General features: G+C 42.3%; 1 protein-coding gene and 1 pseudogene across 2 annotated transcripts in view; one reads left to right on the forward strand and one right to left on the reverse strand.

The window, feature by feature from the left end:
• Nucleotides 1–27,129, forward strand: part of MEGF6 (multiple EGF like domains 6) — a 447,412-nt gene that overhangs the window by 241,996 nt on the left and 178,287 nt on the right. The gene's annotated exons all lie outside the window — the stretch shown is intronic.
• On the reverse strand, nt 4,999–5,158 carry LOC130294705 (U2 spliceosomal RNA; annotated as a pseudogene).

The following is a 27,129-nucleotide window of genomic DNA, read 5'->3' on the forward strand; positions in this document are numbered from 1 at the left end:
ATACATATATATGTACTGACTCCCCGTATAGCGGTGTAAACACCATACAGATGTATGTACTGACTCCCCGTATAGCGGTGTATACACCATACATATATATATATGTACTGACTCCCCGTATAGCGGTGTATACACCATACATATATATATATATATATATATATATATATATGTACTGACTCCCCGTATAGCGATGTATACACCATACATATATATGTACTGACTGCCCGTATAGCGGTGTATACACCATACAGATATATGTACTGACTCCCCGTATAGCGGTGTATACACCATACATATATATGTACTCACTCCCCATATAGCGGTGTATACACCATACAGATATATGTACTGACTCCCCGTATAGCGGTGTATACACCATACATATATATATGTACTGACTCCCCGTATAGCGATGTATACACCATACATATATATGTACTGACTGCCCGTATAGCGGTGTATACACCATACATATATATATGTACTGACTCCCCGTATAGCGGTGTATACACCATACATATATATGTACTGACTGCCCGTATAGCGGTGTATACACCATACATATATATATGTACTGACTCCCCGTATAGCGGTGTATACACCATACATATATATATGTACTGACTCCCCGTATAGCGGTGTATACACCATACATATATATATGTACTGACTCCCCGTATAGCGATGTATACACCATACATATATATGTACTGACTCCTCGTATAGCGGTGTATACACCATACATATATATGTACTGACTCCCCGTATAGCGGTGTATACACCATACATATATATGTACTGACTGCCCGTATAGCGGTGTATACACCATACAGATATATGTACTCAACCCCCGTATAGCGGTGTATACACCATACATATATATGTACTGACTCCCCGTATAGCGGTGTATACACCATACATATATATGTACTGACTCCCCGTATAGCGGTGTATACACCATACATATATATGTACTGACTCCCCGTATAGCGGTGTATACACCATACATATATATGTACTGACTCCCCGTATAGCGGTGTATACACCATACATATATATGTACTCACTCCCCGTATAGCGGTGTATACACCATACAGATATATGTACTCAACCCCCGTATAGCGGTGTATACACCATACAGATATATGTACTGACTCCCCGTATAGCGATGTATACACCATACAGATATATGTACTCACTCCCCGTATAGCGGTGTATACACCATACAGATATATGTACTGACTCCTTATATAGCGGTGTATACACCATACAGATATATGTACTCACTCCCCGTATAGCGGTGTATACACCATACAGATATATGTACTGACTCCTTATATAGCGATGTATACACCATACAGATATATGTACTGACTCCCCGTATAGTGGTGTATACACCATACAGATATATGTACTCACTCCCCGTATAGCGGTGTATACACCATACAGATATATGTACTGACTCCTTATATAGCGGTGTATACACCATACAGATATATACACTGACTCCCCGTATAGCGGTGTATACACCATACAGATATATGTACTGAATCCCTGTCTGGTGGTGTATACGCTATATAGATATATATATATACTGATGCCTCATATGGCAGTGTATACACTATACAGATATATATATACTGATGCCCTGTATGGCGGTGTATACACTATATAGATATATATACTGATGCCTCATATATAGTGTATACACTATATAGATATATACATTATATATGTACTGACTCCCCGTATAGCGGTGTATACACCATACAGATATATGTACTGACTCCCCGTATAGCGGTGTATACACCATACAGATATATGTACTGACTCCCTGTATAGCGGTGTATACACCATACAGATATATGTACTGAATCCCTGTCTGGCGGTGTATACACTATATAGATATATATATACTGATACCTCATATGGCAGTGTATACACTATACAGATATATATATATATATATATATATATATATATATATATATATATATACTGATGCCCTGTATGGCGGTGTATACACTATACAGATACTGTATATGTACTGACTCCCTGTCTGGCGGTGTATACACTATATAGATATGTATACTGATGCCTCATATATAGTGTATACACTATATAGATATATACATTATATATATATATACAGACTCCCTGTCTGGCGGTGTATACACTATACAGATATATATACACTGATTCCTTGTATGGCGGTGTATACACTATATAGATATATATACTGATGCCTCATATATAGTATATACACTATATAGATATATTATATATATACTGACTCCCTGTCTGGCGGTGTATACACTATACAGATATATATATACTGATGCCCTGTATGGCGGTGTATACACTATACAGATATATATGTACTGACTCCCTGTCTGGCGGTGTATACACTATATAGATATGTATACTGATGCCTCATATATAGTGTATACACTATATAGATATATTATATATACTGACTCCCCGTATGGCGGTGTATACACTATACAGATACTGTATATGTACTGACTCCCTGTCTGGAGGTGTATACACTATATAGATATGTATACTGATGCCTCATATGGCAGTGTATACACTATACAGATATATATATATATATATATATATATATATATATATATATATATATATATATATACTGATCCCCTGTATGGCGGTGTATACACTATACAGATACTGTATATGTACTGACTCCCTGTCTGGCGATGTATACACTATATAGATATGTATACTGATGCCTCATATATAGTGTATACACTATATAGATATATTATATATACTGACTCCCTGTATGGCGGTGTATACACTATATAGATATGTATACTGATGCCTCATATATAGTGTATACACTATATAGATATATTATATATACTGACTCCCTGTATGGCGGTGTATACACTATATAGATATGTATACTGATGCCTCATATATAGTGTATACACTATATAGATATATTATATATACTGACTCCCCGTATGGCGGTGTTTTAGCTGCGCCCCTGTGATCCAGCACTGTTCTAACACCTCATGAAGGACATCATGGAGCTCCGCGGCCTCCGCTCTCCAGGCCGGGTGATTTATGGATGGAGACTTTTTTTTTATTGGGAAAAGAATAAAAGGCAGAACCTGTTCAGTCAGTATTCTACGCCAGGGTCGTAAATCTGTCAGGAGAGCCGAGTGTTTTATCTGACATGACCCGGAAAATGGGCTTCACCGGAACTGGAGGCAGAAGGCCCGAAGACGGCGCCGCAGTATAGTTATGGGCCCCAGGAGCACAAAGGAAAACAGCAAAGACCAATCATACAGTTTCTCTATCTCATATCTATCTCATATCTATCTCATATCTATCTCATATCTATCTCATATCTATCTATCTCATATCTATCTATCTATCTATCTCATATCTATCTATCTCATATCTATCTCATATCTATCTATCTCATATCTATCTATCTCATATCTATCTCATATCTATCTCATATCTATCTCATATCTATCTCACATCTATCTATCTCATATCTATCTCATATCTATCTATCTCATATCTATCTCATATCTATCTATCTATCTCATATCTATCTATCTATCTCATATCTATCTCTCTCATATATATCTCTCTCATATCTATCTATCTCATATCTATCAATCTGTTCATATCTATCTATCTCATATCTATCTCATATCTATCTATCTCATATCTATCTCATATCTATCTATCTCATATCTATCTCATATCTATCTATCTATCTATCTATCTATCTCATATCTATCTATCTAATATCTATCTCATTATCTATCTGTCTCATATCTATCTATCTATTTATCTCACATCTATCTATCTCATACTATCTATCTCTCTAATATCTATCTATCTATCTCATATCTATCTATCTATCTCATATCTATCTCATATCTATCTATCTGTCATTCTATCTAATATCTATCTCTCTAACATTTATCTATCTATCTCATATCTATTTATCTATCTATCTCATATCTATGTATCTATCTATCTATCTCATATCTATCTATCTATTTCACATCTATATATCTCATATCTATCTCATATCTATCTATCTCATATCTATCTAATATCTATCTATCTCATATCTATCTAATATCTATCTATCTATCTCATATCTATCTATCTCATATCTATCTATCTAATATCTATCTATCTCATATCTATCTCATATCTATCTATCTCATATCTATCTATCTCATATCTATCTATCTAATATCTATCTATCTAATTTCTATCTAATATCTATCTATCTCATATCTATCTCATTTTTTTTTTTAAGAGCCGAGGCGCGTGCTCTCTATCACCCAAAGTGCAAGAAAAAGTGAAAACGTGTCACACTAAAAAAACGTGCACAAAGGATGTGGTCTATCACTAAGCCCTTCTCCAACAGGAGAGAGGCCCCCAACAAACCAGCCCTTCACCTCCGGGCCAGAAGGCAGCTGCAAGGATCCAGGTTCGATGCTCCTTTTCGCTGAAGCTACTAAGGGGCCGAAAATGCTCCTGGCTTCAACCTAGGAGTTAACCAAGGTATCAGCCGAGGAGCCGTATACTGATCGCATCTTGATAGAAGCCAAGATGCCCAGGGGGTTGCAGGAGGTGAGGAACCTAATGGCCACACACACCTCCCCTAGACCGGCAGGAGGGACACCCAGAAGGGCTACCCCATCCTGCCAATCCTGTGTACAAAACAACACGTAAAAGTGGCACAGTGACAAACAAAAAAATAAATAAGTGAATGAGTGCAGATATACTGCCCGGTCATCCGGACGGATCTATAAAAATGTTCCTGATCCTATCCAGAAGGCCGGGATACCAAGGGTGAGTGCCAAAGGTGAAGAGTAATGGTGCAGTGCGTTCACACCCAGTGAGTTTCAGCACCTCAGGGTCACCACTCCCCGAGGCAGAAAAGTACCTTGGCTCTAGACCCCCAACCTCATGGCGAGACCCGGACGAAACAGGTCACATCTGGGCAGCCGTTGAGCTGGTTACGTGGCACCAGCCCCGGAACGCCCCGGTACACCTTCTCCTCCATGTAGCCATCCAGTCCTACCAGTGGACTACCTGATCAGAACAGATACTACACTTCATCTTAGCCAAAAGGCAGAGAAGCCATTATTGTGAGATATGGCTCCAAAAGGACACGTCTTCCACCCTGTTACTGGGTACTCCGCCGCTACACATGTCCCCTATCCCCCTGTATTTTCCACACTTGTTGTGCACAGACCCCGCATTTCTATAGGTACAATCCTGGATGGTAAATTTTATTAACACCTTTTGTGCAAGATATTTGGTGTAAATAAAAAATTAAAAAGTCACAAGTTTTTACTCACTATTTTAAAGTGGAGAGAAAAGTGGGCGGAATCTTCCCCGTTGTCCGTCACTTCTGTCTCCCCTATATAATCCCTGGAGCCCCCACACAATGTACTGCAGCTCACATGGCAGCGGCGGATTACACGCCGTAATGATCTATACATTATACGGGAGATTAATCGTCCTCTGTGCGCCGAGCGGTAATGAACTGAAATCGTCTTTATTGGAACCAGATGAGAAATGAGAATTCAAAGAAATATCCTGGATATAGAAACAGCCAGAGATTTACAGAAAAGTGCGGCGGAAAATGTCCTATATACTATAGTACTGTATATAAATGTCCTATATACTATAGTACTGTATATAAAGGTCCCATATACTATAGTACTGTATATAAATGTCCTATATACTATAGTACTGTATATAAAGGTCCCATATACTATAGTACTGTATATAAATGTCCTATATACTATAGTACTGTATATAAATGTCCTATATACTATAGTACTGTATATAAATGTCCTATATACTATAGTACTGTATATAAAGGTCCCATATACTATAGTACTGTATATAAATGTCCTATATACTATAATACTGTATATAAATGTCCTATATACTATAGTACTGCATATCAATGTCATATATACTATAGTACTGTATATAAATGTCCTATATACTATAGTACTGTATATAAAGGTCCCATATACTATAGTACTGTATATAAATGTCCTATATACTATAGTACTGTATATAAATGTCACATATACTATAGTACTGTATATAAATGTCCTATATACTATAGTACTGTATATAAATGTCCTATATACTATAGTACTGTATATAAATGTCCTATATACTATAGTACTGTTTATAAATGTCACATATACTATAGTACTGTATATAAATGTCCTATATACTATAGTACTGTATATATAGGTCCCATATACTATAGTACTGTATATAAATGTCACATATACTATAGTACTGTATATAAATGTCCTATATACTATAGTACTGTATATAAATGTCCTATATACTATAATACTGTATATAAATGTCACATATACTATAGTACTGTATATAAATGTCCTATATACTATAGTACTGTATATAAATGTCCTATATACTATAGTACTGTATATAAATGTCCTATATACTATAGTACTGTATATAAATGTCCTATATACTATAGTACTGTATATAAATGTCACATATACTATAGTACTGTATATAAATGTCCTATATACTATAGTACTGTATATAAAGGCCCCATATACTATAGTACTGTATATAAAGGTCCCATATACTATAGTACTGTATATAAATGTCCTATATACTATAATACTGTATATAAATGTCACATATACTATAGTACTGTATATAAAGGTCCCATATACTATAGTACTGTATATAAAGGTCCTATATACTATAGTACTGTATATAAATGTCCTATATACTATAGTACTGTATATAAAGGTCCCATATACTATAGTACTGTATATAAATGTCCTATATACTATAGTACTGTATATAAAGGTCCCATATACTATAGTACTGTATATAAAGGTCCCATATACTATAGTACTGTATATAAATGTCCTATATACTATAATACTGTATATAAATGTCCCATATACTATAGTACTGTATATAAATGTCCTATATACTATAATACTGTATATAAATGTCCCATATACTATAGTACTGTATATAAAGGTCCTATATACTATAATACTGTATATAAATGTCACATATACTATAGTACTGTATATAAATGTCCTATATACTATAGTACTGTATATAAATGTCCTATATACTATAGTACTGCATATCAATGTCATATATACTATAGTCCTGTATATAAAGGTCCCATATACTATAGTACTGTATATAAAGGTCCTATATACTATAATACTGTATATAAATGTCACATATACTATAGTACTGTACATAAATGTCCTATATACTATAGTACTGTATATAAATGTCCTATATACTATAATACTGTATATAAATGTCACATATACTATAGTACTGTACATAAATGTCCTATATACTATAGTACTGTATATAAATGTCCTATATACTATAGTACTGTATATAAATGTCCTATATACTATAGTACTGTATATAAATGTCACATATACTATAGTACTGTATATAAATGTCCTATATACTATAATACTGTATATAAATGTCCTATATACTATAGTACTGTATATAAATGTCCTATATACTATAGTACTGTATATAAATGTCCTATATACTATAGTACTGTATATAAAGGTCCCATATACTATAGTACTGTATATAAATGTCCTATATACTATAGTACTGTATATAAATGTCCTATATACTATAGTACTGTATATAAATGTCCTATATACTATAGTACTGTATATAAATGTCCTATATACTATAGTACTGTATATAAATGTCCTATATACTATAGTACTGTATATAAATGTCCTATATACTATAGTACTGTATATAAATGTCCTATATACTATAGTACTGTATATAAAGGTCCCATATACTATAGTACTGTATATAAATGTCACATATACTATAGTACTGTATATAAATGTCACATATACTATAGTACTGTATATAAATGTCACATATACTATAGTACTGTATATAAATGTCCTATATACTATAGTACTGTATATAAATGTCCTATATACTATAGTACTGTATATAAATGTCCTATATACTATAGTACTGTATATAAATGTCCTATATACTATACTACTGTATATAAATGTCCTATATACTATAGTACTGTATATAAATGTCCTATATACTATAGTACTGTATATAAATGTCCTATATACTATACTACTGTATATAAATGTCCTATATACTATAGTACTGTATATAAATGTCCTATATACTATAGTACTGTATATAAATGTCCTATATACTATAGTACTGTATATAAATGTCCTATACACTATGGGGGAGATTTATAAAAAAAAAAAAAAAAAAAACTGTCCTGAGGAAAAGTTGCCTAGTTGCTTATAGCAACCAATCACATTTCTTCTTTCATTTTTGAAAAGGCCTCTGCAAAATGAAAGTAGTGATCTGATTGGTTGCTATGGGCAACTCAGCAGCTTTTCCTCTGGACAGGTTTTGATAAATCTCCCCCTATAGGTACTACAGGTATAGTCAGCTCTGGAGTATAATACAGGATATAACTCAGGATCAGTACAGGATAAGTAATGTAATGTATGTACACAGTGATCTCACCAGCAGAATAGTGAGTACAGCTCTGGGGTATAATACAGGATATAACTCAGGATCAGTACAGGATAAGTAATGTAATGTATGTACACAGTGATCTCACCAGCAGAATAGTGAGTACAGCTCTGGAGTATAATACAGGATATAACTCAGGATCAGTACAGGATAAGTAATGTAATGTATGTACACAGTGACCTCACCAGCAGAATAGTGAGTACAGCTCTGGAGTATAATACAGGATATAACTCAGGATCAGTACAGGATAAGTAATGTACTGTATGTACACAGTGACCTCACCAGCAGAATAGTGAGTACAGCTCTGGAGTATAATACAGGATATAACTCAGGATCAGTACAGGATAAGTAATGTAATGTATGTACACAGTGACCTCACCAGAAGAATAGTGAGTACAGCTCTGGAGTATAATACAGGATATAACTCAGGATCAGTACAGGATAAGTAATGTAATGTATGTACACAGTGACCTCACCAGCAGAATAGTGAGTACAGCTCTGGAGTATAATACAGGATATAACTCAGGATCAGTACAGGATAAGTAATGTAATGTATGTACACAGTGACCTCACCAGCAGAATAGTGAGTACAGCTCAGGAGTATAATACAGGATATAACTCAGGATATAATACAGGATATAACTCAGGATCAGTACAGGATAAGTAATGTAATGTATGTACACAGTGACCTCACCAGCAGAATAGTGAGTGCAGCTCTGGAGTATAATACAGGATATAACTCAGGATCAGTACAGGATAAGTAATGTAATGTATGTACACAGTGACCTCACCAGCAGAATAGTGAGTACAGCTCTGGAGTATTATACAGGATATAACTCAGGATCAGTACAGGATAAGTAATGTAATGTATATACACAGTGACCTCCCCAGCAGAATAGTGAGTACAGCTCTGGAGAGAGGTTGGGTGTGTCTGAGCTCCTGTTACTTCCAGACTCTTCCAGTGAAGCAGTGATTTCCATCCGCCCCTCCCCAGGTGTGTGGCAGATACCTGGGTAGAGGGTTTTCCTGCTATGGAGCCCCAGGAGGCTTCATCTTGCACTCCCCGTACCCGGCCGGCGGGGGGTGCAAAGGAAAATGCGACGGCCAGCAGCCAGGATGGGGTGAGACGATCCACCAGGGCCCATCGCCATGTGGGGCCCCCTCCCTCATCCCCAGCTGGGAGCTGCAAGGCTTCCAGCAAAAGTTCCTCTGGGAAAAGAAGCTCATCCAGGCAGAGGAGTGGAGTGAAGGCTTCTACCTCAGGCTCCTCAGAACCCCAGCAATGGGGGGTCAAGGAGCCAAGGGAATCCCTGGAGACTTTCGGATCTAGAATCCAGGCAAAGATGGCCCAATATGAACAGCTTGGGAAACAGCTTCGTGGTCTTAGAGAAGACATTAAGTTTGCAACTTACCAGGCGGATACAGCAGCCAAGGGCAAGAGAGCAGCATTCACTGCAAAGGTGAGAGCACTAAAGAAAGAGGTGGAGGAGATTGTGCAGCTGAGAGCAGACATTGTGGCTGGAGCCGGCTTCTTCAGTGAGAAGATTCTAAATGAAAAGAGGTTCCCCAAAAAGGGGGTCTCCAGAGGTGCAGAAAAAGAAAGTCACCAAGATGAGAGTGAGGAGGAGGAGATGGAGGGAGGTGAGGAGGGGGATGTGAGTGAGGGGGATATGGACACGGGTTCTGTTTGTACCACCACCACTGTTACCCCAGACCCCCCACTTACCCTCAGTGTGGACTACATAAACCCGGCTCAGGTGGCCTTACCTCCCTCCAGTGAGGACGATGAGGATGGCAGTGACTGTAGTGATTGCAGCGGCTCGGCAGATGGGGGTCTCCTGCGTGCGATTGTTATGCAGGAGTCCCCCACCCGTCTGGAGAACTTCACTTTTGGTGATGATTTGGGCCCAGAAGAGAAGGGGAAGAGGAAGAAAGTGAAGGGCAAGAAGAGGAAGAAGGCACAAGGAGTGAAATTTGTATTTTCTTCTTTCCAGCAACCTGGGTCGGCTGAGAAGTCAGCTCAGGGTGCTGGGTCCCCCAATCTGCCAGACCCCGTTTCTGTAGTGGAACGGGGCCAGCATGGGGGATACAGTAGTGCACCCAAAATGTCCGCGGGTGCTATAGAAAATAAAGGGCACCCTCCTGTGAGGGGGGAGGGTGTCCAGGCACCAGAAAATGGCGGCAGTTTCTCCCGTTCAGGGGGCGGTCCCCGGGTTGAAGTGAGCGGTACAAGTCCTGGCGCTGCAGGGCACTCCCCTGTGAGGGGGGGGAGTGTCCGGGCACCAGACCTTGGTGGTTCAGGGGGCGGTCCCCTATGTGCGGTTGGTACCGTTTCTGGCGCTGCGGGGCACTCACCTGTAAAGGGGGAGGTTCCCTGCACGTCAGCTGCAGTAGGCGGGGCAGGAGTGCGTCCGGAGGGACAGCTCCTGCCAAAATCCATGACTTCGTCTGAGGGGGCGGGGCCATCCATATCAGAGGCGGAGCCTGTGTCTGCACCCCAGAAGACTGGAAATGCAACCTTAGTCCTGAAACCGGCGACCCTTATACATAATGCAATAGACCCAGCCAGCCCAGCCTGTAATATACAGAGTGTAGGCAAGAGTGAAAGTGAGAGCAAAAATGTGTGGAAAAATGGTAATGTCCAGAGTATGAGTTATGGTAGTGCGCATGGGAGGAGTTGTAGTAGCAGTGTGGATGAGGGGTGTGCAAGTGGGGTGCAAGAGAGGGGTGCAAGGGGAGTGCAAGAGAGGGGTGCAAGGGGAGTGCAAGAGAGGGGTACAAGTGGAGTGCAAGAGAGGGGTGCAAGTGGAGTGCAAGAGAGGGGTGCAAGTGGAGTGCAAGAGAGGGGTGCAAGTGGAGTGCAAGAGAGGGGTGCAAGTGGAGTGCAAGAGAGGGGTACAAGTGGAGTGCAAGAGAGGGGTACAAGTGGAGTGCAAGAGAGGGGTGTAAGTGGAGTGCAAGAGAGGGGTGCAAGTGGAATGCAGGTGAGGAGTGGTAGTGGAATGCCAGAGAGAGGTTTGACTGACACCTCAGCTAAGAACAAGGGTCCTGGTTTGGGATCTGGGTCAGGTCCTGGTTCGACTGCCCCCCCGGTAGTGGCTGCTTCTCCCAGAAGCTATGCCAGCGTCACTGCCGGGGGATCAGGGGGATCCCCATCTCCGTCTGGCTCTGGGGGTCACTTGCAACAGCGCCTCCTGGAGGCTCTACGTAGGGGAGACAGGTCAATCCATGTAGAGGGGAGGGGTGAGGTTGACCTGTCTTTTTGGATAGAAAGACACGGCTTAGGCGCCTTCCGAGAACAAAACGGGGAGGTGGTCTGGTCCCTCCCGACATCCGGGCAGGAAAGTGGCCGTAGGAATGTGGTCCGTTTAGTGTGGAGGGGCGAAGATGCATGTCCGCCTCGGGGTAAGGTGGTTGAGCTCCTCCTCCGGATGGAATTCAGGGCAAGTGACATCTTTGCCCTGATCCACCCCTACGGTACTTCCGAATTTGACATCAGCTTCGTTCGGCCGGAGGGTTTGGAACTCTTCTGGTCGAACTATGAGGTGGTGAAGAGTGAGCCCGGCTGGCGGGATTTCGCCGTAAAGGCGATATCCCGTCAGAATCTGGCCAAGAAAGTGACCGTATTGACACGTAACGAGTCACTATCTTGCTATGACATCATGACCTGGCTCAGCCGATATGGGGATGTGACGGACATGCCAAAAAAGAACTATGACGAACATGGGATCTGGTCTGGGGCCTGGACGTTTTCCGTCAAACTGAAGCGTTCGGGGAGCACTGTTGCACACATCCCATCAGCTGCTTTTCTTGGGAGAGACAGAATCCAAGTTTTCTACCAGGGGCAGCCCAAGGTCTGTCACAGATGTGGCAGCCCCACCCACTTTAGCGCAGCTTGTACCGTGCAGGTCTGTGCACTGTGCGGTGGGGTAGGTCATCTTGCCGCATCCTGTAGGCAGATCCGGTGTCATCTGTGTGGTGTCTTAGGACACCCTTTCAGCCGTTGTCCTAGCGCTTTTGCCCGGGCAACTGTCACCTTGGCTGGGGAGAGCAGTAATGTTGCCTCAGCTGGGGAGGGCACGAGTGCGGGTGAAGGTGCAACAGGGTCAGTGAAGAGGAAAAGTCCCGCCAAGCTGAGGCGGGAGGCTAATCGCAGAAGGAGCAGGGAACTGGAGAGTTCCCATGTGGCAGGGGTAGCTTCTGACCCTGCTCCAGAGGTTAGTCCTGAAACTGCTGAGGCCCTGGAGGAAAATGTGCTGGAGGAGGAAGCGAGGAGAATCTGTGGAGAAGAGGGCAGCAAGGCCGATCTTTCCGATTCCTCCCACTTTGAAAGTGTGGATGAGGAGGGTGAAGAGCGGCCAAAAAAGAAGGGCAATAAAAGGGGAAAGAAGAGGTCGGAGCCCTCTAGTCCCCGTGCTACGGACCAGGTCCCAAGCGGAAGCCTACCTGCCCCCCCTCTGATTGATCTGTCTAACCGGTTCTCTGTCCTTGATGACATCTCCTCCCCCTCTTTGGAGGGGGTGGTCGAGGATGGGGTACCTGAAGTGGGGGAGCCTCCGGGGGGAACTGGGCCCTGTCCTGATGGGGCAATTTCCTCACGGGATGGGGCCAAACCAGAGCCAGACGGAGATGGGGATTCAAAAATGGACCAATCAGAGTCTAAAAAAAGGCTAAAAGAGAAAGAAGCCTCCTCGTCTGGGGATGAGGGGGTAAAGAAAAGACAGAAATGAGGGGGTTAGGGCCGTCTAACTCAATCACCCATGATGGCGGCACTCACCCCATTGACGCTGGCATCTATTAATTGTGCCAGTATAAAGTCTGATACGGCTAGATTCGCAGCCTTTGATTTTCTCGGCCGTGTTGAAGCCGATATTTTGTATCTGCAGGAGACCAGGTTGTCAGATCTAGCCTCCCTGGTAAAAGCCAGGAGAGAGTGGAGGCGCGGGCCCTCCCACTGGTCTCTTGCGGCTGAGCCGTATAGTGGGGTGGCGGTCCTTTTTACCGCTCCGGTTGAATGCAGACGGGTTATTGAGTTAGAAATGGGGAGGTGCCTGATCTTAGATGTCCTCATGAAGGGACAGGAGCTCCGGCTCATTAACATCTACGCCCCACAAACCAAGTGGGGCCGCAAAGATCTCTTTATGAGGATCAAGCCCTTCCTTTTTACTAGCCGGCAAGTGATCTTTGGAGGGGACTTCAATACTGTCACAAGGTCCCAAGATAGGAGAGGTTCCAATGGTCCGCTGGCTTACGATAGCATAGCTCTCAATAATATAGTTAGGGAAGCTCGCCTAGAGGACGCCCACATCCGGAGCCCCTCAGGCCACGCGGGTTTCACCTATCATCGAGGTAGCTGCAGGTCTAGGATAGACAGGTTTTATTTAAAGGAGGAAGCCGTCTCTTCCGCAGTGTCCGTGGTTGAGGTGGAGTTCTCCGATCACTGTATGATTTTGTTTTCCTTGAATGTTTCAGAGACCCCCCGGATGGGTAAAGGTTATTGGAAGCTGAATTCGTCCCTCCTGGAGGAAGCGGAGATAAGACAGTCCTTTGAGGATTTTCTTCAGAGTCAGGTACCTTTACTGGACCTTTGTAGTAGTAAGTCAGAGTGGTGGGAGATATTCAAGAAGCGGGTTGCGGGGTTCTTCCGCCAGCTCTCGAGCCTCAGGTCCCTGAACAGGTATCGCTTGTATCAGGGTCTGAGGAGGAAACTCGAGCTTCTCGTCTCGACTGGAGGTAGCCGGGAGGATATCTCCAGAGTGAAGTCCTTGTTGATGAGGTGTCAGTATGATAGGCACACATCTTTGGTTTTTGAGAGGGATTTTGGGAAGTACCGCTCGCCCGACCCTTACAGAAACTGCAAGATGTCAGTGAGTAGTAAAATCATCTCAGGACTGATTGATAGTACGGGATCTCTGAATCGGTCCAGATCAGGGATCCTGGAGGTCGTCAGATCCTTCTACTTGCACCTCTTGGGGAGGAAGGATCTAGATCGGGACAAGATGTCGGCTTTCCTGGCTGAAACCATTCCTGAGCCAGGGGTAGACCCCTCTCTTGGCGTTTTGGCAGAAGAGATTAAGGAAGAGGAAGTGAGACTGGCGATCGAGGGGCTTGCCCCCAAGAAGTCGCCAGGTCCGGATGGCTTAACATCCGAGTGGTACAAGACCTTTAAGGAGTCTTTAGCTCCCCTCTTGACTGAGGTATTCAATGAGTGTCTCTCCTCGGGCACTCTGCCTAGGTCAATGAGGAGGTCAGCCCTGATTCTTCTCTCAAAGGGTAAAGATCCTAGCCGGATTGAGAATTGGAGGCCCATAGCTCTTCTCAATACGGACAGGAAGCTTCTGGCCAAGATACTGTTTAATCGGTTGGTGGAGTTTGCACCCCGACTCCTTTCGGGGGCCCAGCACTGCTCTGTTCCAGGCCGAAGCACGTTAAGTGCTGTCCTCAGTGTCAGGGAGGCAGTGGAGCGGAGCAGTGCAGGTCTCTGGAAGGGGTACTTACTGTCCTTGGATCAGGCAAAAGCATTTGATCGGGTGAACCATGACTACCTCTGGTCCGTCCTTCTAAGATATGGCTTACCGAGTACTTTTGTTAATTGGCTCAAGATCTTGTATGCAGGGGCAGAGAGTTTCCCGCTGGTGAACGGTTGGTCTGGCCGCTCTTTTGAGGTTGGGTCCGGAGTCCGTCAGGGTTGTCCTTTGAGCCCGCTGTTATACGTGTTCGCAATCGATCCCTTCGTCCGGAGGGTAGATTGTGGACCGTTGGCGGGAGTCGGGATGAGTCTGGCGGAGCCGGATGTCGCCCAGAAAGTGGTGGCGTACGCTGATGATGTCACCATTTTCGTCTCCTCGAGGGGGGAGGTCGATGTGGTGATGTCAGAGGTGGACCGCTACTCGGAGGCTTCCGGGTCTAAGATCAACCGGGATAAGTGTGAAAGTCTCTGGCTGGGAGGGGGGGATCCCACGTTTGATCTCCCGGACACCCTTCCGGGGCCCCAAGAATCAGCAAAAGTTTTGGGCATCACATTCGGCCAGGATGATTATCCCACCAAAAACTGGGATGGTAAGCTCCAGGATGCCACTCAGAAGGTGAACCAGTGGAAGGGTTGGTCTATGACCCTCAGGGAAAGGGTACACCTGATCAAATCGTACCTGCTCCCCTTGTTTATCTACCTGGGCAGCGTATGTATCTTGCCAGAGGCTTACTACACTAGGGTCTACAGCCTGTTTTTCCAACTGTTATGGGGGAACAGGATGAACCTAGTCAAGAGGGAGGTTACGTACCGCACAAGGAGACTAGGGGGTTTATCTATGGTAAACCCTGTGGTGTTCTTAACAAACACCTTCTTGAAAGCCAACATCGCAAACCTCTGGTCAGAGAGGGCTCCTCCGTGGGTACTCTCCTGCAGGGAATGGTTTCGGCCTTTCTTCCAGGAATGGGAGACAGGAGGGCAAGTGAAGGACCTCCGTACGCCCCATGGATATCTTCCGGCTTATGCTACCCCGACTCTGAAGGCGATACGTCGGTGGGGTCTGGGAGTGTGGGAGATCAGGACCCAGTCAAGGCAGTTCCTTGACAAACGGGTTCTGTTGACCCACTTCCAGAAGCCTCTGGCGCTCAGGGACTGCCCAGGTCGGGATCTGAGGGTGGGGTTGTTTCTTTTAAACATGAAAAGGATCCCCCAGAAGTTTTGGGACTTGGCCTGGCGCTGCTTTCAGGGGAAGCTATATGTGAGGGACAATTTGAAGTGTAGGAGATTTGATGACCGGGACTGTCCCCGAGAAGAGTGTGTGGACACGCTGGAAAGCATGGACCATTTCCTCCTTCATTGTCCCTTTAATATAGGGGTTTACAACAGGGTGGGCGCTTCCATTGGCTGGAGTCAACTTGCCGACCTTACCTACCCGGAGTGGGCTTATGGGGCATTCAGGAACCTGGGTGGTCGAGACCGGGGCACTTTATTCTTAGTTAGCTTAGTGATTAGGTACCACACGTGGAATGCACGGTGTTTAGTGTCTACGCAGCGTAAAGTCCTCTCCGAGGTGGAGGTCTGTAGGAACATCACTGGTGACCTCGGGAAGATCAGGTCTTTGGAGTATGGCAGTCTTGGTACCAGTAGGGCTTCTCTCCTATGGAGAGGGTTTTCTTTTGATGTGCCCTAGGTACTAGACCTTCTGGGTAGAGTACCCTTGTTTTGGTTAGGGACAGTGATGTAAGGGGACAAGGTTAGGGTGATAGTAGGGTCAGTTTCTATTTTAGGGATAATGGTAGGGTGAGAGGTAGGGAGGTGTTAGGGAAAGTATGTAAATTTTTGTATGTATCAGGATTGCCATCCTTCTTCCTGGTGGTGGGCTAATGCATGTGTACCATAGCTTTTTGTTTTGTTTTCCGATGTTTAGGTTATGAAGGGCTTACAGGCACCGAACTTGGGCCTAGTGTGGGTTATATTGTTTATGTATGTTATAAAGTTGGTTATGGTTAAGTTGGTTGGGAGGAGTTCTAGGTTGGGTGGGTGTATTTGGTGGGTGGTGGTTTTCTTTTGGTGGACCTGGCATCGGTCAGTCGTGGCTGGACATTGAGAACTGTGGACTCTGACCCATGAACAGAAGGGCGGGTGGTGTGGGTGAAGGGATAGTTTAGAGTAGGATGTTTTATTGTATATTTAGGTGTGTTTCCTGTATAATAATAGGTGTGTATATAGTGTATATAGTTTATATGTATAAATTGTGTACATTACATGTAATTATTATAAAAATATATATATTATTTTATTTTTTTTTTTTTTTTGTTTTAATCTTGATTTGTGAATTATATATTGTTTATATTGTGTTTATAGTAGAGATAGATATGGCAGTCGAACCAGATGTTATTTTTGTAGTAATTTTTGTATCCAGTTGTGGTTTAGGTCTTGTGGGATAACGTAGAAAACTAATGTATATATGTGTGTGTGGAAGGGGAAAAAAAAAAAGTGTGTGTGTGTGTGTGTGTATATATATATATAAAATTTGGTGTGCAGTGGGAGTGTTTTCGGTTTGTAATATGTGATTTTTCCCAAGTTTGGGTGTTTTTTGAGTTGTAGATTAATTTATCTTTATGCCTTTGTAAAGTTATGGATCTGTGATGCATGTGTGTGGCATAGTATTATTATTATTATTATTATTATTAGTGTTATTATAAAAAAAAAAAAAATTATGAAAAAAAATAGTTTACAAAAAAAAAAAATAAATACAAAAATAAAAAATAAAACATAAAAAAAAGGGGTGGTGGTGTGTAGTGGGAGTGCTGGTTGTGTTTTCTGTGTGTTTTGTAGTGTGTGTTTTTCCCAAGTCTGGGTGTTTTTGAGTTACAGCTAAATAGTGCTATTTTTATGTTTCTTTTTTGGTTATGTAAGTTGAGTATGCATGTGAGTGTGTTGTTAGATATTTGGTTATGTAAGGTGTGTTTTTCTTTTTGTTAGGAAAACTGGGCTGGCCGGTTAGGCAGGATTTATGTTCTTTTATTTTAAATGTAAAGTTTTGGTTTATGTTATTTCATGTTGCTGTTTTCAGTTATGGCCAAGTTGTGCTGGTTTTGTGTTTTTGTTATGATTTATATTTTTCTAATAAAAGATCTACAGGATATAACTCAGGATCAGTACAGGATAAGTAATGTAATGTATGTACACAGTGACCTCACCAGCAGAATAGTGAGTACAGCTCTGGGGTATAATACAGGATATAACTCAGGATCAGTACAGGATAAGTAATGTATATACACAGTGACCTCACCAGCAGAATAGTGAGTACAGCTCTGGAGTATAATACAGGATATAACTCAGGATCAGTACAGGATAAGTAATGTATGTACACAGTGACCTCACCAGCAGAATAGTGAGTACAGCTCTGGAGTATAATATAGGATATAACTCAGGATCAGGACAGGATAAGTAATGTAATGTATGTACACAGTGACCTCACCAGCAGAATAGTGAGTACAGCTCTGGAGTATAATACAGGATATAACTGAGGATCAGTACAGGATAAGTAATGTAATGTATGTACACAGTGACCCCACCAGCAGAATAGTGAGTACAGCTCTGGAGTATAATACAGGATATAACTCACGATCAGTACAGGATAAGTAATGTAATGTATGTACACAGTGACCTCACCAGCAGAATAGTGAGTACAGCTCTGGAGTATAATACAGGATATAACTGAGGATCAGTACAGGATAAGTAATGTAATGTATGTACACAGTGACCTCACCAGCAGAATAGTGAGTACAGCTCTGGAGTATAATACAGGATATAACTCAGGATCAGTACAGGATAAGTAATGTAATGTATGTACACAGTGACCTCACCAGCAGAATAGTGAGTACAGCTCTGGAGTATAATACAGGATATAACTCAGGATCAGTACAGGATAAGTAATGTAATGTATGTACACAGTGACCTCACCAGCAGAATAGTGAGTGGATTTAGCTACAATCACACACTCAGGTTTCCTGGGGATTCCATCTAAGTTTGCTATCAATGGAGACACAAAGTACAGAACCTCCCAGTGTCAGCGCTGAGATGTTATTTTGGCTAACATTTCAAGTCGTACATTTTGATTGCAGGAATGTAAATCTCCCATGACTCCTGGCGTATGTCTACAGCACAGACCCGCAGACAGACATAAAGGCCAGATTGTGTCTCATGCCAGGTTCACATATGTATTGGGTTAGGTCCAAACCTCTGATTGAGCTGCTGACTTGCTGCCAGTGACCTCTAGTGGTGACGCTGTGGAACTGCAGGATATTAATAAAAAAATAAAAAAAATAACAATTGTAATTGCAATAACAGAACACTATCTGTATCAGTGTTTCCCAACCTGAGCGCCTCCAGCTGTTGCAAAACTACAACTCCCAGCATGCCCGGACAGCCAACGGCTGTCCGGGCATGCTGGGAGTTGTAGTTTTGCAACAGCTGGAGGAGCACTCTTCTATATACTTAGATTTTCTGCTTCCGAATATCGTTCCCGGAATGCGGATTCCTCTCTGATACAAGTGTCACTCAGGATCTATCATGCTGGGAGTTGTAGTCTTGCAACAGCTGGAGGCACTCTGCTATATATAAATATATATATATATATATATATATATATATATATATATATATATATTTTATGTTTTTTTTTCTGCTTCCGAATATCGTCCCCAGAACGCGGTTTCCTCCCTGATACAAGTATCACTCAGGATCTGTCATAATTTAATTTCCGCACTCTTTAAAAAATGTATTTTTAGCAGATAAATCCCATATATATGGTGAAGGGCAATGACAGCCGCCGCTCGCTGTCGCGGCTCGTATTAAAATCTTAAATTGCTAAATTGCTGGATGGCGCAGGATTGCTGTATTGTTACCTGGACCGTAATTACTAGTCGGGCAATTACAGCTCGGCGCAGCCGCTCATTGTCGTGATTATGTGACCAGACAAAGCGGAGATCACCGCCGGCTGAGCCGGGAATTACTGTATTTAACTAACGTTACGCGTACGGGATGGAGCAGGCAGGGACCCGTATATGTCTGCAGACGGTGACTCTGCGCCTTCCTGCGCATTTTTAACCCCTCTCTCGTCCATATTCCTCTCTTCATACGATGTCACTGTCCCGTTGCGGTTTCCCGCTACGGTGGCACAGATGTTGTTGCCAAGGCCAGCTGGTAGTTGTAGTCCAACTCTCCATAGAGTGCTGTTCAAGTCCTGATACCTCCCTGGGGGAAGATCTTGGAATGTACATTTTAATTTTATTTTATTAATTTATGTATTTATTAAATTTTTTGCAGCCTTTAATGCACACTCACTATTACTACTCCTACAGCACCCTCTGTTTCATTCCAGCACAGCTGCATCCATGCATTTCATGACTGTAACTGGGTCATGGGATCACAAGTTTTGACCCACAGAAAATCACAGTGTTTAATGTGGAGTCTGTGCTGTGTCAGCTGACTTCCTGTGAACTACAGGATGACATTATCACCTACTAGCTCTATCTGTATACTGCTGCTATCTCTATGGGATCAGACTATATAGTAGTTATACACCTCCCATCCAGCTCTATCTGTATACTGCTGCTGCTGCTATCTCTATGGGATCAGGATATATAGTAGTTATACACCTCCCCTCCAGCTCTATCTGTATACTGCTGCTGATATCTCTATGGGATCAGGATATATAGTAGTTATACACCTTCCCTCCAGCTCTACCTGTATACTGCTGCTATCTTTATGGGTTCAGGATATATAGTAGTTATACACCTCCCCTCCAGCTCTATCTGTATACTGCTGCTATCCCTATGGGGTCAGGATATATAGTAGTTATACACCTCCCCTCCAGCTCTATCTGTATACTGCTGCTATCTCTATGGGATCAGGATATATAGTAGTTATACACCTCCCCTCCAGCTCTACCTGTATACTGCTGCTATCTCTATGGGATCATAGTATATAGTAGTTATACGCCTCCTTTCCAGCTCTATCTGTATACTGCTGCTTCTATCTGTAAGGAATCAGGATACATAGTAGTTATACACCTCCCCTTCAGCTCTATCTGCATACTGCTGCTATCTATATGGGATCAGAATATGTAGTAGTTATATACCTCCTCTCCAGCTCTATCTCTATACTGCTGCTGCTATCTCTATGTGATCAGGATATATAGTAGTTATATACCTCCCCTCCAGCTCTATCTGTATACTGCTGCTATCTCTATGGGATCAGGATATATAGTAGTTATTCACCTCCCTTCTAGCTCTATCTGTATACTGCTGCTGCTATCTCAATAGGATGAGGATACAGTGACACCCCCCCCCCCCCCCGACCTACGATGGCCCCGACATACGATCATTTCAGCATACGATCACTCTCAGAGGCAGCATCAACATACAATGCTTTTTTATGTCGGGGCCATCGCATAAACGGCTATCCGGCAGCGCAGACTGCTTCAGCTGCCACCGGATAGACGTTTACGGTGCCCCGTGTGGTCCGCTGACGATCACTTATCTGTCCTGGGGGCTCCAGCGCGTCCTCTTCGGGATCCCCTGCATCGTCGGCGCTCTCCATCGTCGTCATCACGTCATCCAATAGGAGCGGCGTGCGTTGCGATGTGATGGCGGCGACAGAGAGCGAGGATGCCGGGGAAGCAAAGGCCGTGTCGGAGCGTCGGGGACACCTCGGGGACACCTCGGGGACACCTCGGGGACACGGTGACAGCGATGGACGGCGACATCCAGGGCAGCGGTGACGAGCAGTGACGGTCCGGAGCGGCGGGGACAGGTGAGTATAACCTCCAATACCAGTGGTCTTCAACCTGCGGACCTCCAGATGTTGCAAAACTACAACTCCCAGCATGCCCGGACAGCCAACGGCTGTCCGGGCATGCTGGGTGTTGTAGTTTTGCAACATCTGGAGGTCCGCAAGTTGTAGACCACTGTCCTATACTTTACATTGCACGGATCCCTCAACATACGATGGTTTCAACAAACGATGGTCCATTTGGAACGGATTACCATCGTATGTTGAGGGACCACTGTATATAGTGGTTATACACCTGGGGGCCCTTGCTCTTGTTTGTGCCCCCCTATTTTTAGCACCCATTCATATACAAACCTGTTCTTTTCTCATGTACCTACATGGTGTTGTACTTCCCTAAAGTCCCACAATCACTTTCTGAAATCCTCTGTGCTGCTTCTATAGCTTTATGTTATCTAGAGCCACCTGGAAAGTTTCAGCACCAGTCTCTCCTCTAAGTCTCTGGATTTAAATGGTAATTTAAATGTTTTGTTAACTTTTGAGTTTATCTCCAAAATCGAGTCTTTTTACGGTAAGAGAACCAGTAGGTGGCGCTTTTGACCAATGGAAGCATCTTAATATTCAGCTATTTCGTAAAGGTATAGTTAGCTTAAAGCGGTTATCCAGCATTGAACAAACCCAGCTGCTTTCTTCCAGAAACAGTGCCACTCCTGTCCTCAGGTTGTGTGCGGTATTGCATCTCCGTTCCATTAAAGGGAATGGGACAAAGTTGTAATACCAGACATAGCCTAAGGACAGGAGTGGCACTGCTTTTGGAAGAAATTACCTGTTTTTCAATTCCTGGATGTTTTTATATTCCTGGTTCCACAGCGTTATGTCATAAAGGAATTATCTTGTCCACAGGGGTACTGTGGAAGGGGAAAAAAATTAAAATCAACCGGTGCCAGAAAGTTAAACAGATTTGTAAATGACTTCTATTAAAATTTATAACCCTTCCAGTACTTATCAGCTGCTGTATGCTTCAGATGAAGTTGTGTAGTTCTTTCTGTTCTTACCATAGTGCTCTCTGCTGACACCTCTGTCCATATCAGGAACTGTCCAGAGCAGCATCAAATCCCCATAGAAAACCTCTCCTGCTCTGGACAGTTCCTGACATTGCCTGAAGTGGCAACAGAGAGCACTGTAGTCAGACTGGAAAGGACTACAAAACTTCCTGTGGAGCATACAGCAGCTGATAAGTACTGGAAAGAGTAAGATTTTTATATAGAAGTAATTTGCAAATCTATATAACTAACTCGTCCAGAGAACCCCTCTAAGTTTTCCAGTACTCATCAGCTGTGTAGTTATTTCCAGTCTGACCACAGCGCTCTCTGCTGCCACCTCTGTCCATGTCAGGAACTGTCCAGAGCAGGAGCAAATCCCCATAGAAAACCTCTCCTGCTCTGGACAGTTCATGACATGGACAGAGGTGGCAGCAGAGAGCGCTGTGGTCAGACTGGAAAGGACTACACAACTTCTTCTGGCGCATACAGCAGCTAATAAGTACTGGAAGGATTAAGATTTTTAAATAGAAATCATTTACAAATCTGTTTTACTTTCCGCCACCAGTTGAATTGAAAACATATTTTTCTTTCTTTCTATTTTTCTTTCCTCCGGAGTACCTCTTAAATAAAATGGTTCCTCCATCCACAACTTTTACCTGTAAATCATAGTAGAGAACAGTTTTAAAGAGCATCTATCTTGGAGGACTCAGTATGTCCATACATTACACCAGTGTTTTCCAACCAGGGTGCCTCCAGCTGTTGCAAAACTACAACTCCCAGCATGCCCGGACAGCCAAAGGCTGTCCGGGCATGCTGGAAGTTGTAGTTTTGCAACAGCTTAAAGGGGTACTCCGGTGGAAAACTTTTTTTTTTCTTTTTTAAAATCAACTGGTGCCAGAAAGTTAAACAGACTTATAAATTACTTCTATTAAATAAATCTTAATCCTCCCAGTACTTATTAGCTGCTGAATACTACAGAGGAATTTTTTTTTTCTATTTGGAACACAGTGCTGTCTGCTGAATCACGAGCACAGTGCTCTCTGCTGACATCTCTGTCCATTATAGGAACTGTCCAGAGCAGCATATGTTTGCTATGGGGATTTTCTCCTACTCTGGACAGTTCTTAAAATGGACAGAGATGTCAGCAGAGAGCACTGTGCTCATGATGTCATCAGAGAGCTCTGTGTTCCAAAAAGAAAAGAGTTTCCTCTGTAGTATTCAGCAGCTAATAAGTACTGGAAGGATTAAGATGTTTTAATAGAAGTAATTTACAAATTTGTTTAACTTTCTGGCACCAGTTACTATAAAAAAAATAAAAAATAAAGTTTTCTACTGGAGTACCCCTTTAAGGCACCCTGGTTGGAAAACACTACATTATGCAGACGGTCCATTGATTTGATTGAGAGTTGTGATGCAATACTTCATGTCTCCTGTGGGGGTTGCTGCAGGGAAAATTAACACTTGCTACCAAGTTCTCTAATAAATTACGTCCGACAACGTTGATGTATCAAAGAAACTAATGTAAATATCGTACACACTCCGCCTATCAAATACCATCGACTTATATCTTCTTCTTCCCTGGAACGGTCAGCAAGTAGGTTTTGATATATAGGCAAATGTTTTTATTTGGCATTTTGTTATATTTTGTATCTTTTGCACTTGTTTTTTAGTTACCGTTTTTATTACCTTTTTACAGGCCAGGATGTTGGGGAATTGCTGAATCAATATAAAAGGGTTTTCTATACTAGACGACCCCTTAAAGCTTATTATTGGGGTCTCCACCTTCCTGCCTCTTATCTCCGGACGTCTCGTACTTCGCAGCGTCGCGGCGGCGGCCGGTGTAACAATCTGAGATCCTAAACTTGTGACTTGGAGCTCTCCATGTCCGCACATGAGGTCAGGATACTTCCAACATTCCGAAGAGTCCTGGAAAGTGAATAAACGGCAAAGTCAGATCCTCATTTTGTGTCCAAGAAACTTCTGGCCTAGAATAAACCCCGGACCCATCATATTCCTAAGAAAACATCCTCCATAGAAGAGCCAAAAATAATAAATATACATGACAGTCATCACTATGGGGGCATGTCAGAGATCATCATATCGAAATATATGCTGTATTATACTCTACAGCTGCACTCACTATTCTGCTGGTGAGGTCACTGTGTGCATACATTACTTATCCTGTACTGACCCTGAGTTATATCCTATATTATACTCCAGAGCTGTACTCACTATTCTGCTGGTGAGGTCACTGTGTACATACATTACATTACTTATCCTGTACTGATCCTGAGTTATATCCTATATTATACTCCAGAGCTGTACTCACTATTCTGCTGGTGAGGTCACTGTGTACATACATTACATTACTTATCCTGTACTGATCCTGAGTTATATCCTGTATTAAACTCCAGAGCTGTACTCACTATTCTGCTGGTGAGGTCACTATGTACATACATTACATTACTTATCCTATACTGATCCTGAGTTATATCCTGTATTATACTCCAGAGCTATACTCACTATTCTGCTGGTGAGATCACTATGTACATACATTACATTACTTATCCTGTACTGATCCTGAGTTATATCCTGTATTATACTCCAGGGCTGTACTCACTATTCTGCTGGTGAGGTCACTGTGTACATACATTACATTACTTATCCTGTACTGATCCTGAGTTATATCCTGTATTATACTCCAGAGCTGTACTCACTATTCTGCTGGTGAGGTCACTGTGTACATACATTACATTACAAACACTGGCATAGAGGGGTACTCCGGTGGAAAACACTTTTTTTTTTTTATATCAACTGGCTCCAAAAAGTTATACGTATTTGTAAATTACCTCTTTTAAAAATGTAAAAAAAAATCTTAATCCTTCCAGTACTTATCAGCTTCTGTATGATCCTGTGCTCTTTCTGACCACAGTGCTCTCTGCTGACACCTCTGTCTGTGTCAGGAACTGTCCAGAGCAGGAGTAAATCCCCATAGCAAACCTCTCCTGCTCTGGACAGTTCCAGACATGAACTGAGGTGGCAGCAGAGAGCACTGTGGTCAGATAGAAAAGAACTACACAACTTCCTCTAAAGCATACGGCAGCTGATAAGTACTGAAAGGATTACGATTTTTTTATAGAAGTAATTCACAAATCTGTTTAACTTTCTAGCACCAGTTGATTTGAAAAAAAAAAAAAAAAAAAAAAAAAAAGTTTTCCACCGGAGTACCTCTTTAACATGATTGTCGAAAACCAATACCTCCTCCTCCCCTATAAACACCAGTATGACTGCCATCCTGAGACCATAGAAAACTGCTCAAAAGAGTAAAAACAGTAACAACAAAAACAATCTACAAAACTTTTTTTCCCTCTGCAACCTTCCACTATTAAGCTCTAGTAGTTTTTGAGTAAAGTAAGTGCCCCCCTCCTTATAATATGTATTCATTGTGTTAATGAGATCTGTCCATCCATCACTGGAATGGACTCATTATGGAATATGAACCCGCCTGGGTCTAATAAAGACATTCTCCGAGGAATTAAAATGTGTGGGGGTCACTGGTGGGGGCGCACTTACTTTCTCATGAATGAACAGTCGGCGGCCCCGCGATAATTACCTCCCGCACAATAAGAACGTCCGAGCTACTTTACCTGGTAATTCTTGTGCGAGAAGTAATGAGCGGAGCTCCGAGTGCGGCCCGGAGTTCTCTCTATTTACTCAACAAATATAGATGGGGACGGTAATGGGCGATTACTGGTATAACGGTAATGACATAAACACCGCGAGAGCCCTCCGAATAATGATTGTGTACTAAACCTACCGCGTATAAAGTACATAGGAGGCAGTATTATAGTAGTTATAATCTTGTATATAGGAGGCAGTATTATAGTAGTTATATTCTTGTATATAGGAGCAGTATTATAGTAGTTATATTCTTGCACATAGGGGGCAGTATTATAGTAGTAATATTCTTGTATATAGGAGCAGTATTATATTAGTTATATTCTTGTATATAGGAGCAGTATTATAGTAGTTATAATCTTGTATATAGGAGCAGTATTATAGTAGTTATATTCTTGTATATAGGAGCAGTATTATAGTAGTTATATTCTTGTATATAGGAGCAGTATTATAGTAGTTATATTCTTGCACATAGGGGGCAGTATTATAGTAGTTATATTCTTGTATATAGGAGCAGTATTA

The sequence above is a fragment of the Hyla sarda genome, chromosome 10, assembly GCF_029499605.1.
Source record: "Hyla sarda isolate aHylSar1 chromosome 10, aHylSar1.hap1, whole genome shotgun sequence".
Classification (NCBI taxonomy): Eukaryota; Metazoa; Chordata; class Amphibia; order Anura; family Hylidae; genus Hyla; species Hyla sarda.